A 21,723-nucleotide genomic window follows, 5' to 3' on the forward strand; every position below is an offset into this window, starting at 1 on the left:
ACATTAGTATTCTAATATAAAAGTAGAGTGCAGGCTGGGTGTGGTACAGATGGGCTGATATGGACAGTACACCGTGTGTGTGTGTGTGTGTGTGTGTGTGTGTGTGTGTGTGTGTGTGTGTGTGTGTCTTCTGTACTCACACTTGAGTTTCTGAAGGATGTAGCAGTAACTTAGTTATATGCACTAGAACCCACTGTGGTATTCATGCCTCTGTCCTCCAGCAGACTGGTAATGCCACAGTCACTTGGCAAAATATAGATGAATAGAAATATGTTAATTTAATATATAAGAACTAACTAGCAATAAGCCTGAACTATAGACAAAACAGTTTGTAATTAATATTAAGCCTATGACTGGTTATTCTGGTACTGGTGGGTGAAAAAGATTTACGTGGCTACAGAGTATGATAAGGGGTTATTTTTAGGAGTATGAGTGCTTCAAAACGGTCCATATAACACAAAAAAGAAAACATACCATCCTGGATGATAACTTAGAAAAGCTTTACTTTCCTAACTTGTAAACTTAGAAATGCATGACTTCCTGGCAACTCTAGTTGGAGAGTCTCTTGCAGGCAGCTCAGCCCCTTAAAGTATTTCCTCAGCAACCATTATTGTTTGTATAACCTGGGAGAGGCCCGTGAATCTTGTAAGTTTGAGTGGTTTCCTCAGACTTGGGCATTTTGTTTACGTCCTGAGTCTTAACAAGCCCCTCTCCAGGAGGGAATGCTTGACTTTGAGGACACAGCTCCAACCCTCTTCTAGTAAGGTGACTGTGCACTTTATATTGACATCTGCTTATGTTTATCTTGGTTGACTCTGTAGAAACCAGATTGTTGAGCCCCTGGACTGTTTTCCAACAGCCTTTGCTGCTGCATTCCTATCAACAATGTATGAGTTCCAGGACCTCTTCAGCAGCACTCAGGATTGACAGGATGTTTTAACCTTTCTAAAGGATGGTTATGGCATCTTATTGTGGATTTAACTTTCATATAGCTAGTAGTTATTAATGTGAAATGTGCCTTTAAGAGCTTATCTACCGTTTGTAGTGTTAATTTAAAACAGTGGAGGATATTTTGTCACTATTGTCTTTTATACATTTGTTATATCTTCTGGGAACAAGAGATCAACCTAATGTGTTTTCTGCAAGTATTTTCTCTAGGTTTGTCACTTGATACTTATTTTCTTGGTTATTCCTTTCAAAGAGTCAAATCTTTAAATATGACAATTTTTTCCAAGTTTTGTCTTAGGAGTTAGGGATTCTTCACTTTTGTACCAGACTGAGATTCAATTAACTGTGGGACTGTGAGGTAAGAGGTGATGTCATCGGTACATATGGACTAGATAGCATCCGTTGCTGCAAAGACTGTCTTTCTACTAAATTATATTTGTAAGTTCATTTAATAAAATCAGAGTTTCTTTCTAATCCTTTTCATGTGTTTTTTTTTTTAATTTGTAATATAGTTTCTTAACACCAGCAAGGCATGTCTTGATCACAGTAGATTCATTAAAGTTTGAAACCAGGGCCTGATAATTCTCACAACTCTTGTTTTTTTCTGTGTTTTTTTTTTCTTCAAAATTCTTTTATCTATGTGAAACTATTCACAAAGCATGGCTCTATATGTATAAGGAATATGATTATTATGATTATAAAACAGTTCTTATTGAATCTGTAAGATAGTAACTACAATTAAAACCAGTTATTATAAAAACATTCAAAGTCAATTACAAAAATAAAACAGTATTAAATAATATAATAAATTATTTAGCAATAAATACTTCAGAACTTAAAACTTATTTCTAAGTACATAAAAAATAAATGCAAAATAATTTAAGGTATATAAAGCTCTCAGTGAAAACTATAAAAATATGATTAAAAGAATTAAGATCAAAATAAATGGATAAAGACACTATTGAATTTTGATCACTAAACCCATTGTAAAATTTATTTGCTAATTAATTCTAAATGATGTTGAAAATTTTAAGTTTAGTTTGTGCTTATTTTGTAATCACACTTTTATTTCTGCTACTTTTATTAGTTGAGTCTTATTATGTGAGTGGGAATTTTCTCCTCTGATTTTTTTGTTTTGTTGTTCAAGGCAAGATTTCTCTATATAACTCTGGCTGACCTGGAATGTGCTTTGTATCCCAGGCTGGCCTCAGACACAGATATCTGCCTACCTCTGCCTCCCAAGTGAACGAGTTAAAGGCATGTGGGACAATGACCAGTCTTCTCTGACTTTTTGACAGAGTTTATGTAGAATTGTTACCACATTTTCAACATTAGGCTAAATTTGCTGATGAAAACACTTGTCGATATAGTTTGAGGCATAATTTCTAATTACAGTTTTGAAAGGCAACTCAGAATCCTCATTGCTTCTTTGTCGGGTTTATTATTCTGTGATTTATGAGACAAAATTCCTTAAAATCTAAATTGTCAAATTTTTCAGTATCTGTGAGCAAAACAGGAACTGCCTGGTGTGATGATATGATTAGTAGGTCAGTGGAGGCTGCTGTGTTGAAAAACACCTCTTTCTATTTCTGCGGAAATAGCTGTTCCATCAAGTAGTTTAGCAATAAAGAAAGTGAAGATGCCAAGACAGTTTTAAAGTTTTGTGAAATGCAGTGAGTAAAATAAACAGGGCATTTGATAGAGAAGGGTGATGGGAGCTGAGAACAGAGGTTGTGGCCTATGCACAGAAGCCAGTAAAAAGTCCATGAGAGGCTGTACAAAGTCACCTTAAATCTGAGGGTATCAATTAGCCCACCAGTGACTGTCAGGGGAAACAATTTGTATGAAGCTGTGAGTTTTGGATGCTTCTAGAGGAGTCAAGTAATATATGGGGCAGGATGGAATGTGAAACAAAACAAGACTGAAGAAGTAGGCAGAGTCAAGCTTAGCAGTAACTTCTGAAACATCGTAGGACACATAGCTCTTGACTTAATGAGTGGTGAGATGAGCAAACAGGTATTTATGAAATAGTGTATGGCGTTCCATGCTTGAGGCACACACAAACCATAGCTTTAAACAATAAGATACTAAATGTTTACTGCATTGACTGAGCTGTGCCTTATAGTGCAAAACTGCCATAAGAAACCACCAAGTGTGCTGTGCTCCACAAATGCTACCTATAGAGAAAGGGAGTAGCCCGCCTTTAGCTGGCAGCACTTCCTTAACTCCTGACATGAACCAAGACTCTGGAATCCCATCCTAGTGTAAAAAATGCAGAGTAAGGAGCCCAGATAGAGTTTTGAAGTGTGAGAACTTACTTTGCTACATAAATAAATACAATTTTGGAAGGTTTCACTCTCCTAGTAATAATGAAGATGCCTGTGGGATATGGTGATGTTGGAATAGCATGGAATGGAGGCAATATACAGTGGGGAGTCTGTGGCTGGGCTGTGCATGATACAGAGAGGAAGGAGGATGGCCGAGCTGGTGAGGTAAAGGCCTGAGAAACAAACACACTAAGGTATTTGCAGTTAACCAAAAACAGTCTTAGATTATTTAACTAGCCTGCAAAGATGTTGAGATGTTACCTGACATTTGTGTGAACAATGAATTGAGTTGAACAAAAGCAGAAGTAGGTTTCTTGTTGAAATCCCTCCACACCGTATTGTTTCTTGCCAAATAAACCCAAATCCCGATGCTACTGAGGAACTGCGTAATCTCCACCCCGGAACCCAGGCTGACTTGTTCACTGGGAGTACAGCTTGCCTCCCAGATTGATTTCCATCTGGAAATTTGGCTTCTCTTATCTGAAGACTCAACTGCTCCCACCCCACTTTTTTTTTTTTTTAATTCAGGAAGCATTTCTAGATATTTCATACTGCTGTTTTCTCTTTTGACTGTTACTCAAGGTTTGGGCAACTTTTTTGCAAGTTCTTATTTGTGATTCTGTTTTATTTGTGCTTCTTTTCTCTCACCAGGATTATAAAGTTCCACAGGGTAATCATAGCTTCCTACAAAATGCTTGTCTTAATGCAGAGAATGCTCTATAGTTGAGTAAACACATTGATTAACTGATACAAATATCAATAACATTGAAATTTCTACCTGAGCACAAACTAGCACAAAACCAGTTCATGAATTTGATTAATGTTTTCGTTAGAATTTCTAAAACACCTTTCACATTATTTAACATGCATGCATAAAATACTCTACCTTCAAACATTATTGTAGTGCTCTGAATATTTATAAACCTTTGTACATCTGTTTTAAATTGTTAAAACTAACATGTTTTCTGTCTTGAGGTAGAAATTAGTGTCCAAGAAATCAGTAATGAAATTGTCCTGAGACAGGACACGAAGGAAGTCATGAATGCCACAAAGTAGATACAACCAAACCTCAATGAGTTTAGAGTGTAAACAGCTATGCATTCTTGGCTTTGGGCTTTTTGTGCTGTAGAGTAAGTGGTTTATAAACAATAGGGACTTATACTAGTTGTGGCAGGGAAACTGAAGATGAAGGCATTGGAGTTCTGGTGAGGGCTGTTTTCTCTGGTCCTCAGTCAACATGACTATATAGTGTCAGATGGTGGAGTGGGCAGGACAGTTTCCGAGGGCCTCTTTTAATGAGGCTCCAATTACCTTGTGCAACCTCATCTTCTAATACTATCACCTTTGGGACTTATTTTCAGCATATAAAATTTTGAAGAACATAAACATTCAAACCATGGCAAAATTCCAGCAGAAAATCCTAAGGTTGTAAGTTCCTTGATATCTTTAATGTGGAGTGCATGATGAGCCATAGTTTTTTTTTTTTTTCCTCCCCTTTGGCAGATGTAAAATGAAGCAGTTTGCTTTAATCACACAAAGAGAATTCTTCCCATAAAACAATATCTAAAAGCAAATTAAATAATCTAAATAAGATAAATGGAGCTTCTTGGGTGCTGCTAGCTCTGTACTGCTGTGCACTAGGAAGAAGTTGTCTTTTATCATTTTTCCAAAGTTTGTTTGGGTGTGACCACATTGTCAGTACAGTTGGTCATTTGGTGAGTATTTCATAGTTTCAGCCCTTATGCCAATGAGACCTCATTTGTCTGGAAGGCAAAAATCAAAGAAGAATCATCACGTCTGAGACTGTTTCACTGTAATAACTGGAATACAGTCGCTGACCCCAGTGCCCTCATCACACTGAACACAGAGTGATGGGGATTGAGTATGCTAATGGACACAGAAGATGGCCTCTAATATGAACTGTATGCAATGGCATTAAGATCCCTAAACAGGTGTGAGGTAAGAGGTGTGAGGGTTAGAAGCTTTGTTGCAGCTTCCTTGACCTCTGTGTTTCTTCAGACTAGAGCTGGTTGCCCTTCTAGTACATTAAATAATTGCTCTTGGTAGTAAGGCAATGCTGCCTTCTCAGTATGGTGTCTTCACTACATGAGCTCTGCTCATTAGTGGCAGTAGAGAATCAAACTCAGGTAACAAAGATCAATGTTCTAGCTAAGCATGTTCCTCATTTTAGGTGCCGGGGGCACAGAGAAGCACCAAGAGAACCAGGAATGTTAATCATGCAGAGGTGTCTCCTGAATAGAGGAGATAAAATTAAGTATCTGCATTCCATCCAGAAAGCTGCAGGTAGTAGTTTTTAACAAGCTAGTGACCTTCTTGCTATCTGAAAGGACAGACCTCACCCTAATTCCCCAGAATGACTATTCCAGACTCTTCCTCTCTAGACTATTACCTATCCTTAGGGTAGATGTCACATGTACTTTATAGCCTGCTGACCTCTACACTATCAGTCAAAGACCACACTAGATTTTAGGGCTTTTAGCTATAGAATCCACCCTCATGTTCACATGTGCTTTGTAAAAAGTGTAAATAGTCACACCTTAATTAGACTGGTTGAACTGATTGTTGCCTGGCAAAGTTTTCCCAAATTGTATTGTGTTGTATGTAATCTGACAATGAACCACCTGGCATTAGACTCCCCAAAGTCTGACCTAGGTAAATGATGTCAATCTGCACTGGGTTTTTACTATTATCTCTTCATGGGTTTTACTTCCCTGTATGTACACCTGCAGAGATCCCTCACTGAGGATGATCCCAGAGTATTCCCAGGATTTCTTTTCATATGCCTACGTTGTAACACATATGTACATATATCCCACAGACTTCTGTGAAGATGCAGCTGACAGTGGTGGTTCTGTGGTTTTGCTTGTTTCTGACTTTTGCTCCTAGAAGAAGTGGGGATGCATCTAGAGTCTCTCCTTGGAACATCTCCATCAGTCTTTATTCTATGCATGTTTCTATGTAGACATTCTATCTAACTGATATTGTTGGATTCATGAACATCTCACTAACAAACAAATGCACTGTTACTCATGCCTGACTGAAGGTTTTCTGTAGCACACACATGATTTCCTTTAAGTCCATCTCAAGCTTCTTGGTCTCACTAATATTGGATTGCAGTTGAGCTTTTATATTGAAGATCGTTTTATACAGTGAAATTGCCAACAAGTACAAAGATGCACTAGACCATGAAAAGAGCACCTGGTTACGGTATGAGAACTGAAAGGGAAGGCAGAACTTTGGTGTCTCAACACTAGTTGACATCCCATGCAATTGGATTACCCAAGTCGCTTTCCATTCTTCACATGTGCACTCCTCAAATGAGACACCTGACATTGACGTGGCAGCACAAACACATGTTATTTAGCTAGGGCGTTAACATAAAGTCTACAAGTAATGAGTCTGAATGATATATAAGGATACCAGACTTGCTTTTTTTCATAACACTCTAAACTCTGAATGTGTTAGAAATGTTAATTTTTAGAACTACTCATTATAGGAATAGATCAACCAAAATGAGATTACTCTCTTACCCAGGTTTTATGTCCTTTCACCAAATTTTTCTAGGTAATTAGATTTATACTTATGAATGAATCTTGTCCTATCTTGGGACCTCAAAGCTTCCTGTAACTTATCTCTGTGCAACTTTTTTAATATATTTACTTGATTCAATCTATTTTAAAATGGAAAAGGAGTTCCCACCCCAATCTTGTCCTTATGTCCACTGTCTTCATAAAATGTAGTCATCTGAAGACACAAGCTACCTAATATTAGTAGTGAAATACCTAGGTCATTGAAACAATAAGCTCTCTGAGCCTTCTTTTGAAATGTAACATCAGTGTTGGAATGCTTGGCAGAGAATGAGGAGACATGGCTACTCTAGGCTTCTGTTCTCTCACTTTGCTGTTCTTTCTCAACCAGTAGCTAAAACTGCTTCTATACCTGGCTCTCAGGAAAAAAGAGAATAGGAGAAAAGGTAGATTTGAGTGGCTTGGATCTTGTCAACTGGAGTTGGTTTCTGTGGCAACATTCTTATATTACTCATTTCCAAGTGGAGCTTTGTGAATTTCTAAGATGTTTCCTTTCTGGAAACTTTCATGTGCAGTTATGATTATGTGAGCAGTACCCCTGTCAGCTGTCTGTCATGACTTCCAAAATTTTAGTCTCATCTCCTGGCTCTGGAATGATTTCCTTTGTAAGGTCCACTCAGTTTAAGGAGGTGGGAATCTGGTACCTTCCTCTATATATATGCAATTAGTTTAATTATTGATAGAAGGTAAACTGGTATCATGTTTTCTTTTTTTCTATATATAATAAAATCATAATTTAATTTTTTTTATTTTATAGTTATATATTTATAATTTTATTTATTTATGCCTCATTATAAGTTTAAATGTTTCTTTTGAAACAGGATCTCACTCTTTAGCCATCAGGCCTCCACCATCATCTTCTGCCTTTTAGTACTGGGATTACAGGCATGCATCACTACATCTGGCTAAATGTAAATACTTTAAATATAAATAGTCATTATTGATACTCTCAGCAAAGATTTTGTCCCCACTAGTTCTGTTTTTGGAAATTATTCTCTTATAAAATCATGTAAGTTAGTTTTCATATCACAAAACACAAATATCTGAGTGATTACTTTACCAAATGTAACTGAAAACCCAACACCAAAGTCCCATTGTGCACTCTCCCCACCAGCTGGTTCACAGGGCAGACGGACTACCTAGTCGTTGTTTCTGGCAAGAATGAAATACCATATGTCACATGAAGGGGCGAGAAGAAACCTAAAACTAAGGCCATACCGGCTTTAATTTGAACAATCTGATATATTATCTTACATGGTATTTAAACAGGGTTTCTTTTTGTAATTCATACCCCTCTCAAGATTAAGTCTTTTGAAATTCAAAACATACATTGCTGAACTTTGATACTTTAAAATAAAATTGGAGTTCTTTTTCTAATGGGTGGTGATAAAATAATCAGATACATTTGGACAAGCATCACAAAAATTGTCTCAGGCAAGCCAAGCCAGGGCAGATGTTGAAATACACTAGTTAGAATTACTGCATGTAACAGCAAGATACTTGTTGAAATATTTTAAAGAATTACAACCTTTATCTATGAGAAAAGAAAGTTCTAGATCACCAAAGCTATTCTTCATGACAATAAGTAAGGTTTTAAAAAATTACTTTGATGATGTTTCTCTGAGTTAACATTCAGCAGGAATTCTGTGTGATAATATATGTATTGTTATTACTCACAGCAGAGTTAATTCCACATGCTTCATCCTTTTTGATGTTTATATTTATGCTTTCCTGCTTATTGAGGAACCCGCATGTAGCTCTTCTAACCTGGATATTGAGTAGCACCACAATACCAAAGAAAATTTTTACTAGACATACTAAATAGGCATGGAAAATTCTTATATTTTTGGTTGTGAGCCTAGCCTTTAACGGCTGAGCCATCTCTCCAGCCCAAGCATGGAAAATTCTTTTTGAGACTGTCTCATGGGGAAAGAAACTGAACTCAACTTCACTGAAAATAATGGTAGGAAGGTGTATAAGTATAATGATGAGTTAGTGGAAAGGTACCCATTAGGGTGCTAAATGATTAGGCCATCTACATGTGTTCATCTGTGCTCAGAGATGGGCCTTCATTTTTCTTGATGATCACAGTTCAAAGGGATCTTCTCAGGTGTATATGAGATAGATATTATTGTAAAACTGGAGACTAGGTGAGGATTTATAAAAGAATGTATGGCACAAGATTAACCCCAAAAAATCAGTAGCCCTCCTATATATAAATGATAAATGGTCTCAGAATGAAATTAGAGAAACAACACCTTTTACAATAGCCACAAATAATGTAAAATATCTTGGGATAACTCTAACCAAACAAGTGAAAGATGTATATGACAAGAATTTTAAGTTTGTGAAGAAAGAAATTGGGGAAGAGATCAGAAAATGGAAAGATCTACTATGCTCATGGATCGTTAGGATTAACATAGTAAAAATGGAAATCATACCAAAGCCATCTACAGATTCAGTGCAATCCCCATCAAGATTCCAACACAATTCTTCACAGACCTCAAGTGAACAACACTCAACTTTATATGGGAAAGAAAAAAAAATGACAGCCAGAGCAATCCTGTACAATAAAGGAACTTCTGGAGGTATCATCATCTCTGACTTCAAGCTCTACCACAGAGCTATAGTAACAAAATAGTTTGTTATTGCCATAAAAATAGACATGTGGATCAATAGACTCAAATCAAAGACCCTAACATAAATCCACACACTTATGAACACTTGATATTTGACAAAAAAAAATAAAAAGCAAAAAATATACAATGGAAAAAAGAAAACATCTTCAACAAATGGTGCTGGCATAACTGGATGTCAACATGTAGAAGAATGCAAATAGATCCATATCTATTGCCCTGTACAAAACTCAAGTCCAAGTGGATCAAAGACATCAACATAAATCCAGTTACACTGAAGTGATAGAAGAGAAAATTGGAAGTAGCCTTGAATGCATTGGCACAGGACACTAGTTCCTTAATGTAACACTAGTAGTGCAGGCACTGGGATTGATAATTAATAAATGGGACCTCCTAAAGCTGAAAAGTTTTTATAAGGCAAAGAACAGTCAATAAGACAAAATGGAAGCCTACAGAATGGGAAAGAATCTTCACCAAACTCACATCTGACAGAGGACTGATACCTAAAATATATAAAAACTCAAGAAACTAAACATCAAAATATCAAATAATCCCATTAAATGGGATACATATTTAAACAGAGAATTCTCAACAGAAGAATCTTGAATAGCCAAGATACACTTAAAGGAGTCCTTAGCTATCAGGGAAATGTAAATCAAAATGACTCTTAGATGCCATTTTACACCTGTCAGAATGGTCAAGATAAAAAATGCTAATGACAGCCTATGTTGGAGAGGATGTGGAGTAAGGGGAACACTCCTCCACTGCTGGTGGGAGTGTAAACTTATAAAGCCACTTTGGAAATCAATATGGCAGTTTTCAGAAAATTGAAAATCAATCTACCTCAAGACCCAGCATTACCACTCTTGGGCATATACTCAAAGGATGCTCAACCATACCACAAGGACACATGCTCAACTATGTTCACAGCATTATTCATAACAGCCAGAACCTAGAAACAACCTAGATGTCTCTCAATCAAAGAATGGTAAAGAAAATGTGGTATATCTACACAATGGATGGAACTAGAAAAATCATCCTGAGTGAGGTAACCCAGACCCAGAAAGATAAACATGGTATGTACTCACTCAAAAGTGGATATTAGGCCAGGCAGTGGTGGCACAAACCTTTAATCCTGGCACTCAGGAGCCAGAGCCATGAAGATCTCTGTGAGTTTGAGGCCGGCCTGGGCTACAGTGTGTTCCAGGAAAGAGGCAAAGCTACACAGAGAAACCCTGTCTTGAAAAAACAAAAAACAAACAAACAAAAGTGGATATTAGATATAAAACAAAGGATAACCAGGCAACAATCCTCAGCCCCAGAGAAGCTAGGTAACAAGGAGAACCCTAAGAGGGATGCATGGATCTCCCTGGGAAAAGGAAATAGGTGTGATGTCCTGGGAAAACTGGGGGTGAAGGGGGAGAGTAGAGGGGAGGTTATGGGGAGATAGGAACATGAGGGATCAGGATGCTCAAAAGGGGTGCAGGATGGAGGGGGAGAGTAATGAAAGAAATATATTCATGGTGGGGACCACTATGGGGATAGGGAGAATCCTGGTGCCATGGAAACTCCCAGGAACCCACAAGGATGACCCCAGCTAAGACTGCTAGCAATTGTGGAAAGGGTGCTTAAACAGGCCTTCCCCTGTAATCAGATTAGTGATTACCCTAATTGTCATCATAGAGCCTTTATCCAGTACTTGATGGAAGCAGATTTCAGAGATCCACAGCTGGGCCAAGCTCTGGGAGTTCTGTTGAAGAGAGGGTGGAGGGATTATATGAAGTGGATGAGGGGGGAAGTCATGATCATGTTGAGAAAACCCACAAGGAAGAGAAGAGAGTAAGGCATATGTTGCCCTCAGGTATTAAGCTAGCCCCAAGGCCATGCCCTATGGGCTGGTAACTCATAGGTGAAGCAGGTACCCACTAAATTAAATATTTTAGGTACTAAAGTTGTATTCTTCAAGATAGAACAGTTATTGGAGTAATCTCTGTAACTTGTCATTTACCTATGGCCTGGACATTGCTGGACATTTAGTATGTGCTTCTTGTTTGATGTTGTTCGTGTTGGTTGTATTTCAATTTTTGTTTGTTATTACCTTTTCCCTCCCCTTGACAATACTTGGTCATCATCCTATTGTATATAGTTTTGTATTAAGTTAGAACTTTCTAATTTAGACAAAAAGGAGAGATGCAACAGGCACTTGTTCCACCTATGACCTTGAGTTCCCAGCCCCTAGGGCATGGCCTCGGGATTAGCCATAGACCTGAAGGGCACATGCTCCTTGCTCTTTTCTCTCCCTTGTGGGCTTGAATGGTGTGGACTGATTCAGGAGGCAGAAGCAGTGTGGTACTGGCCCTCAGCCATCCAGGACTCTGTGATGATTTTGCCTTATCCTGTTTAGTGACTTGCATTTCTCAGATGTAGGATGTTGATTATTTTTTCATTTATCTATTAGTCATATGTACTTAATCTTTTGAAGAGGATTTATTTGTTCATTGCTCAGTTATGAATTGGGTTATTCATTTTTATGGTTTTTAAAGCTTTGCATTCTTTGCCTATTCCAAATTTTAATCTCCCTTCATATAAGTATAATTGACAAAGATTTTCTCTCATTCTTTGGGCTCCTCATCCTATTTATTGTTTCTCTTGATGTGAAGAAACTTGAATTTAATTAAAATTTCTTTTAATTATTTCTTAAGATATGTGAGTCTTTTTGGCTCTGTCTTCATCTTTAAGTGTCTTCCCTGGGATTTTTTCATGTAGTTTCTAAGTTTTACATATGACATTAAGATCTTTGATCTATTGTATTGTTTTTATACATAGTATGAGATATGGATCTACTTTCATTTTTCTACATGTGAAAATTCAGTTTTCCCAGGACTAATTTGATTTTTAAATTATTTTTCATATATGTGATATGTATGTATATATATTTATATTTGTGTAGGTACACTTATGTGTATGTGTGTGTAGGCCTAAGGCTGATATTGAATATTGAATTCTTCCTTGATTCCTCTTCTCAGTCATTGAGAACAGGATCTCTCAACTGAACCCAGAACTTGCCCATATGACTTGGGTAGCTAGGCAACTAGCTCTGGGAATCTTTTGTCTCCATTTTCAGACTTTTAGAATTACAGGCAGTCTACCACATAATTGCAGGCAGGATGCCAAGCCCACCTGGCATTTACCTGGGTTCTAGGAATGCAACTTCTGGTACTCACTCTCCAAGCTTGCACTCTAAGTACTTTCTCCACTGAGTCATCTTCCCATCCACTTCTCAGCATATTTGTTGGAAAAACAATGTCTTATACTCAATGTATGTTTTGTATACCTTTGTCAAAAATTAGTAGCTGTGGGGATTTGTTTTTGGATTCTGCATTCTATTCTATTTTGCTGTGTGTACTTTTTGTCTCGGTACTATGCTATTTTTCTACTACTGTTCTAATCTATAACTCCAATCAGGAATTGCCATATCTCTAACATTGGTGTTTTACTTAAGATTACTTTGGGTAGTTTTGGTGTTTTCTACATTTGTGAAGGGTGTCATTGAGATTTTAATGATGTTTTTCTAATTCTTTAAATTTTTTGTAGTATAGATATTTTAGGAATATTAATTATGCCAATTCATGAGCACAAGTAGTCTTTACATCTTCTAATATTTTCCTTCCTCAGAAATTTAAAATTTTCACTACAGAGGTCATTCAGTCCTCTAAGTTAGAGAAAACTCAAATAATAACCTGACTATGAATTTGATCCCAAGAAAAACAAAAATATTTTCTTCAAACCCCAACAGACTCTTGTTTTTTAGTGTTTTTAACTAGCAAATACTTTTGCACCATCTGATTTAACTTTCCATTCGTTTATAAATGGCATTGTTTCCTTATGTAATATCTCATGAGCTTTCAGTCCAGCTTTTTTGTTTTTTCAGAAAAGTCCTTAGCCTTTCTAGATGGTAGCCTAATTTTGATCCAGCTGTTACATTTGTTTCTTTTCTATCTTGATTCTAATCTTCTCTTAGCAAGTGAAATCTGGCCTTTTGCTGTACCTTAGTGTATTTAAAATGTTTTATTACTAAAACTGTATAATTTAGGTAGTGAGCTGGTTAGGTTTTGCCAATTTGACACAAACTACAATCACCTGTGAGGAGGGAACCTCAGGTGAGGGATTGCCTCCACCAGATTTGCTTGCCATCATGTCTGTTGGGCATTTTTCTTGATTAATGCTTGATGTAAGAGGGCATGGACATTGTGGGTAGTCCACCTTTTGGGCAAATGGTGCTGGGTATATAAATCGCAAGCTGAGTAAGCCACAGAGAGCAAGCTAGTAAGCAACATTCCTCTGTGGTTCTGCCTCAGTTCCTGCCGTGGATCCCTAGCTGATAGAGGGCAACCTGTAAACTGAAAACAATTCCTTTTGGCCCCCAGGGTTTTTTTTGTTTGTTTGTTTGGTTGGTTGGTTTTTTGTGTGTGTGTCTTTGTGTTTTTTTTTTTAACTTTACTATTTAAATTTTAAACATCTAGGCAAAATGTTAACTTGTTTACTAATCTTGATCATTTATAGGACATTGTTCCTCTAATCATTAGAGATGTCTGTAAAATTATAACTGTGTACAGATATTTTCAAATGGAGTACTGCAGGCAAGGAACAAGTTATTTGTTTCCATATGAAATTGAAAATATATCTGAGGTTTTCTATTAAGCTTGTGGAATTTGTTTTTTTATGGATGATTTCTATGAGAAGTGTGAAGCTCTTGGACCTAGTGTAAATCGTTCGTGCACACCATCGATGTCCTTGTTGTGATAATGGTGAATCAGGGCTGATATAATGGGTGTTGGTAGGGCCTGTATGAATTCCCAAGTTCTCCAGTTACCAACACTGAACCATTTTAGACCTGGAAGTGAGTGACCATCAGAGTCCGGCATTTTTCCTGACTCACACAGAAATTGCTTTCTTTAATTATAACCTTTGAGTGTTTTTGTCTTCAAAATTCTTAATTAGAATTTATCCAGGAAATGTCAGTTTTCAGACATGTTGGGACTTTTTAAAAGGTAGATTGAATGCTCGGAGCTGATACATCAAATGTATCCCTGCATCTAAATGCCCGCTGAGAGAAATGTTTTGCTTCAGCTAAATGTCTGGGAAGAAAAACAGAAAGCACCAGGGAGTAAGCTGGATGCATGAAAGTCAGTCCCACAGGAGGCAAAATTGAGTAAATGTTAGTCAATAGTAACTATTAGGAGAGAATAGGCTTGTGCCAAATACTCCCACAAGCTTATTTGAGGAGCCGTGTTTCTTTTTTTAACCAAACAACCTTTATTCATCTTCCTTAGAAGCAAAATGTCCATTCATATTACCAAAGCGGTTTGGTTAGATGCAGAATACAGCTTTTTGTTCTTGTTGTTTACAGTTTGAATCAATCTGGATTTGTATTGAAGTCTAGTGCTCTTTGTTTCTTAATTGTGCCACTTATTTTGCTCATTGTAAAATACAGTCATGCGTCAATCAGATGTTTTTCCACTTGAATTACCTGTTTGTGTAATTTCTTCTTCTTCGTCTTTTTCTTTGAACGTCATGAGCCTAGATATACATTACTTCATTTTCCCCAGAAACTATAAAATAGATCCTTAATTTACTGGGCTCTATGAAAAATCATTCACTGTGCTACCAGAGAACTTAAGTGCCTACAGAACAATTTATGCCATTTAAATCCCCCCTCCTTTTAGAGTTTTTGTGGGGGTCTGGTCTCATGTAGCCGTCTGGCCTCAGCATCCTCATGCAGCTGAGGATGACCTTGACTTCCAGTCCACCTGCCTCTCTCCCAAGTGCTGGAATTAGAGCGTGCACCCACCATCACAGCTGGTTTCCCATGCTGGCGAGGACGGAATCTAGGGCTCCCTACAGCTACGCAAGCACTCTCCCCGTTAAGCTTTGTTCTGAGACCTCCTCCTCTGTCCCTTCTCTGCCCTTTAATTTAATCCTACATATGTTCCACTAAAGCACAGCATTGTTACTATGATCTTATGCGTTCCACTATTCATTTACCTTCACCTGTAAATTATTCCTTCTTGTACTTTTCATATCTTCCTGCATTTCTATGTTATGTTGTATGATAGGATCAGCTGGTCTTCAGGAAGAATACTTGTTAGTGTTTCTTGGTCACTTATATCTTCTGATGATGAGTTCTCGTAGGTTTTATTTTAACATTATTTCTCGCTGCTTAGAGAATTTTAAGCTGCAGATACTTTAAGGACACTGATGCTGTCCTTCCCCCAGGATTTAATAGAGGGTCTGAGCTGGCTTCCTCCACCCTCTGTCCTTTCTCCTTGCTCTCCTCTTATGTAACAATTACTTTAATTGCAATACCTATGTCTCTGTTCTCTCTCGGGCAGTGCTAGCTGCTACAGTCACTTTCCTTTTCTTCCCTTCGGTTTTCAATATAAAATTACCTTTTTTTTTCTTTTTGAATGGAGTAGCTTCTCTTATCTCCAGATGATGTTATTTTTCCCCTTATTTTTAATTTTTGGAATTTTTTTCCCTTAATGTGTCTAACATTTATTTTCATGGTATTTCAAGTTGACAAAATACAGTGTAATTGTAGCTTTTTGGCCTTTATTAATTTTTGGTAAAAAAATAGTTCATTTGTTTCTAATACTAATTTCTTTTTATTTTTCATTTTTTAAAAATGATAATATAATCACACCTGTTGCTTTATTTCCTTCCCTCCAAACCCTCCCATTTACCCTTCCCTGCTCTCCTTCAAATTCATGTTTTTTTCACTAATTGACATTCCTGATTTCTTTTTCTTTTCTTTTTTTTTCCTGTTCATACCACAAAGTTTCCATCTGGTATTGTTTTTTTACCTTCCAATTCTCAAATGATCGTGTCTAATCTCTTTACAAATCTACTAGCTTTCCCCTTTTCTGTTACAAATATTTTCATTTCTAGAATTGACATCATATTTCCTAGGTTCCATTGCTGCAATAAAAGTTATTATGTTGTCACAAATTGTCTTGAATACTTAGAACACATTCCTTTGAAATTCATGTCAGAAACCTCCACTGTTTGGAATTTTTATTAGTTCATTTCTAGGATCTGTTTTTTTTCCTTCTTGTCTCTAATTTTTTGATCATTTCATTTGTCCTTTTGACAGCATTAATCATGTATCTCCCTGGTGTGAGGAGCTAATTCCTTTCTAATACAGAAAATAGAACTGATCGCTTTTCTGTGATTACTTTTGAGCAGTGGGAGGATTTAATTCATTTTATCTTTATTTCTAAAATATAGTTTTAAAGGTTGTCTATCAAGACTTTTCGAAGCTTACTATAGGCTTTTGTCCTTTTGGGAAGTCCCTGATTCCAATATTTAATCCTCCAACACTGAGCTAGCAGAAAGGTCACTTAGATTTTATCCTCCTTAATTTCACGATTTCCGGTTCTATGCATCATCAGGTGCCAGGAGAGGAGACCCAGCTAACTGGTCTTGTCTCTTTTGGTGTCCATCCCTGCAGCATTTTGCTCCTTTCCTCCTGCTTTGGGTGTAGCAGATACATTCAACATTCTGTCATATGATTTTTTTTTTAAATATGGAACACTTCATGAATTTGCATGTCATCTTATTTTTTTTAATTGTTTAAAATTTACTTTTTCCTTTTTTACTCTTGGTGGGTGGTTGGTGTTTCTGTGAAATACAAAGTTAATTGATCAAGCAAAAGTGCTTTTTAAATTGTCATATAATATTTCCCAAGTGTAAAGGAAAAGAAAATGAAACAAAAAACGTGTTTTCCTGAGAGCATACACACTAAGAGGAAGCTGTTGTCTGGCTTAAGTGGGGGTAATTGGTTTTAGGAACGTTGGTAATGCTGTTAGTTCTTGTTGCTGAGTTTGGTGGTTTGCATAGCTTATGAAGCGCTGTTCATTCTTTCAGAAGACTTTGTACATGCTGTTTGGTGAGTTTCCTCACCATTTGGGAGTGCTTTGCAGTGATCCCTGTTTTCTCTTACATTCCAGTTGTGCTGTACAGATGTGAGATGTGGACATTGATAAATGAAGGCAAATTTAGTCACTTTTCTTATATGTTGTTTTCATTTGAATTACATATTTTTAAAAGTTAAAAGAAATACTTTGCTATGAGAAGTTAATGTCTAGCATTCTTAGAGTTCTGTTGTTCTATCAAAGACTATAGCTTAAGTTCAATGACTTACACCAGTGAGTCTCAGAGACTATTTTGCCCCTTTGGCGGTGCTTGGGAACATTTATTGTCATCCCCTAGATAAAGTCCTGTTTTTTGTAAATCAGAGGGCAGATGCTGCAAGGCACCCTGTGGTACACAGGGCACCTGACTAAAACAGAGCAGTGGCTGTTGCACACTAACGCAGTGTCAGGCTCCTGAATATCTGATTTAAACATGAAGTTAATGTGAACAAAAGATTAAAAAAAACATATAAATTCTAACATAAACTGATACTTAAATCAGAAAGTGTTATAAATTTTTAACATTTACCAGGCACACTTATACAAGGAAGAATGTAGCCAGAAGTTTTCTCTGATCCTGTGGAATCTCTCCCACCTGAGTTCTGCAGCCTCTTGGTCCCAAATAAACACACACAGGCTTATATTATTTTTAAACTATGGCCATGGCAGGCTTCCTGCTAGCTAGCTCTTATATCTTAAATTAACCCATTTCTATAAATCTATCCTTTGCCACGTGGCTCGTGGCTTACCAATACCTTTATATCTTGCTTCTCATGGTGGTGGCTTGCAGTGTCTGCCTTGCCTCTCCTTTCTCTTTCTGTCTATCTGTTTGGATTTCCTGCCTGCCTCTAAACTGCTTTGCCATAGGCCAAATGGCTTCATTTATCAACCAATCAGAGCAACACATATTCACAGCATACAGAAAGACATCCACAGCACTTTCCCTTTTCTTTTTTTCAAAAACGAAGGTTTTAACTTTGACATAGTAAAATTTTATATAATAGAATAATTATCAAGCAAGAATCACAGTTACAATATCCAGTCCATTTATATTTGGCAAATTCAAAGAAAATATCTTACTTATCCTGTATTTGTGAGTCCAAGGTTTCATATCTAACTTATCTCTTATCATAACAAGGGAAAATCATAATTATAACTATCTAGTCTTCAACTACATCAAAGACCTCAGAAAGATACAATATTACCTAAGTAAACAGGAAGAGCATTGTAAGCAACTTCCAAAAATCTAGAATGACAGAGACAGCTGCCTGCTGTTATCTACCATTTTAGCTGGCTTGCAAATGAAAAATTAGTTTTCTTCAATGGAGTCTCACTGGGTATATAAACCACATTTAAGGATAGGTCTCATGCCCAGTAGTAGATAGTCAACACAAAATGGACTCAATGATGTTTGTGTAAACTATTTTGGTCTCATATTGCTTTGTTTTGACATTTTTTTATGCTAATAGTCTTTTGCTTTTATATTTTGATTTCTGATTTTGTATTTTTGTGGCTTTTGTTTGACAGAGTATTGTGAGTCATTATGTATATGTTTCTTGTACTTTTCTTTCTTTTAAAAAAAATTCTAGTTTCTTTTATTTGCCTACTTGTTTTCTAAAGAGAGAAAGAAGGCATAGAGTTATTGGGTGGGAGGAACAATCTGGGAGGAAATGTGGGAGGAAACAGTGTGATTAGAATATATTGTATGAATAAAAAAATTACCCATCATAGCTAAGCTGTTCCACTGAAACCAGCTGACCAGTTAGTCAAACTTTCCCCCATTCAGCAGTTAGATGCCATTTTAAAAAGAGAAAAAAAAATGGGAATGGAGTTCTACAATATGGTAAATAGTATAGAATAATTCTGACTTCCTAGAATTTACAGAATAAAGTCATTTCATGAATAATCCTGACAACCCAGTCAGAATTACAAAAAGTTACTAGTATTAAAAAATGTCTCAGACTGAGAGAGCTAGATGCTGATTCCAAGCATTGTTTCATAAATTAAAATCTTGCACATATCATAGGGGAATAAAAAGAACTGTGCATGTCAGTCATATGCCTTGTTTTGACTTACAGATTGATTGACTGACATGTTCAGTTGTAATTTGGGATATAAGTTGTTGAAAGCTGTGAAATGTAAAAGTTGTATTTTCTTGTTGGTGAGAAGAGGAGCAATTGATGCAGATGAGAATCCATGAGGCAAAAGCACTGAGAAAATACATAATCTCAGGTGAGCCTGGGAGGAGCCCAGTGCTTGATCGTGGCTCCACCTTGTTTCTCTTGGTGTTATCCTCACGTTTCCTGAGACACATTTGCTCTTCTTGTTTGAATGAGACACGTCTCTTTGCAAGCACCTATAATTGAACAATTGGTTCTCAGCTGGTGCCACTGCATAGGGGAGCTGTTGAGAACCAAGGGTTCAAACACAGGCGCTTGTAAGGGGACATAACAAAGGTTTTTTTCTTTCTGAAGGTTTATCATTTTCCATTCTCTTTGTGTGTGTGTGTGTGTGTGTGTGTGTGTGTGTGTGTGTGCTGGGAGTTTATATGCATGCAGTGCCTGTGGAGGCCAGAAAAGAGTGACAGATCTTTTGGAACCAGACTTACAAGTGGTTGTGAGTTACCCAATGTTGATATAAAAAACTGGCCCTGGTCCTCTGCAAAAGCAGTAAGTGTTCTTAACTGCTGAGCCATCACATTAGTCCTCTAAGTTAATTTGTGATAAATATCAAGTGGTAATACTCGCCAGAAACATTTAAATACTTTATGAGAAAAAGATAATTTAAAATTTGCTAAAAATTTGAAATTGCTTGCTTAAGTCACAAAATTTGCTGTCTAAATTTAAAAATTCCAGTAGTTTGGAAGGAGCATAGTGTTTCAGGTCCAGGCATTTTCAATTATTATTATTAATGGTTTTTGAGGGACAAGGTTTCTCTGTGTAGTCCTGACTGTCCTAGAACTTGCTCTGTAGACCAGGCTGGTTTTGAACTAGGATATCTGCTTGCCTCTGCCTCTTGATTAAAGGAGGGTTTTAAAGAAAATGGATTGGGCTGGAGAGATGGCTTAGTGGATTAAGAGCACTGGCTGTTCTTCCAGAGGTCCTGAGTGGGATACACGGAGGCTCCAAGCTCAAGTTTGCTTGAGTAAAGGCTCTTTGCTTTTCCATTCGGTCTCTGTGGTGGTCTTTTGGCAGTACCTGTGATCTGGGCATAACACTACAACTTGGATGCCTCTGCAGCAGCTCATGGCTTTTTGAAAGGGAGTCACTATGTAACATATAAATGAATGAAAAAAGAAATAGAAAAGGAAAGGACATAACTGGTCCTGGGTATGGTGGGGGAGAAAGTTTATTGTAGATAAAAGGGAGAGCATAATCAGAGGCAGGGACATCTGAGAGAGTCCAGAGTGGACATGACCAGACTGAGCCAGGCCACATGATGAGAGGGGGAAGGGGAAGGGAAGAGCCAGACCGAGAGTACAGGAAGGTAAAAAAGAGTGGATGAAAGGCCAGATAACCAAAATGGCTGGATTTTATAGGGAAGGGCAGCCAGTCCCTGGGCTGGAGAAGTTTGGGTTGGGGTGGGGTAGGGTGTGCCAGCCACACAACCTGTAGTAGATTGGGACTGAGGGAGTCTGGGAGAACCTGGCAGCCAGGTCCACTTTGATATGTTAATGGACAGCTCAGTTAGCCGCTTGTCCCAGGTTTGAGACCTAAGAATGAGAAGTTCAGAAATTTATACACTACCTATAGGAAATTAAAAACAAAAACTAAATAATTTAAACAAACATCGCTGCGTTCATAGAAAATGAGAAACAAGGTGTTTGCTTTTGTGCACTGGTGGGTACATTGTTGAGTGAAATGAGCACTGTGCAGAGCAGGGAGGATAGATTGGTGTGGAGACAAAAACCACCCCAAATAGTTACAGCTATGTCTTCTTTGACAGTTGGTATGTTCTTTTCTTAAGTTCTCTAAGAGAAGAAAAAGAAATAGAAGAAACCTTTTCTTGTTTGTTTGTTTGTTTGATAGGTCTTGCTATGTAGCTCTGCCTGGCCTGGAACTTGTTATGAAGACCGGGCTGCCTCAGTCTTTCAGTGCCGGGACTGGAGTCATGTGCCACCATGTCTGGCTAACATTGTTTCAAAGAGACTTTAAGAGCGTGAACTTTTTATTTCAATTCGATTTTCATTTGAAACCAAATACTTGGCTAACATTTGAAGGTTGAATGAACA

The 21,723-nt window shown here is 37.3% G+C and overlaps 1 protein-coding gene across 2 annotated transcripts in view; it reads left to right on the forward strand.

The window, feature by feature from the left end:
- Cnbd1 (cyclic nucleotide binding domain containing 1) overlaps nt 1-21,723 on the forward strand; it is a 364,314-nt gene that overhangs the window by 83,491 nt on the left and 259,100 nt on the right. The gene's annotated exons all lie outside the window — the stretch shown is intronic.

The sequence above is a fragment of the Peromyscus maniculatus genome, chromosome 2, assembly GCF_049852395.1.
Source record: "Peromyscus maniculatus bairdii isolate BWxNUB_F1_BW_parent chromosome 2, HU_Pman_BW_mat_3.1, whole genome shotgun sequence".
Lineage (NCBI taxonomy): Eukaryota > Metazoa > Chordata > Mammalia > Rodentia > Cricetidae > Peromyscus > Peromyscus maniculatus.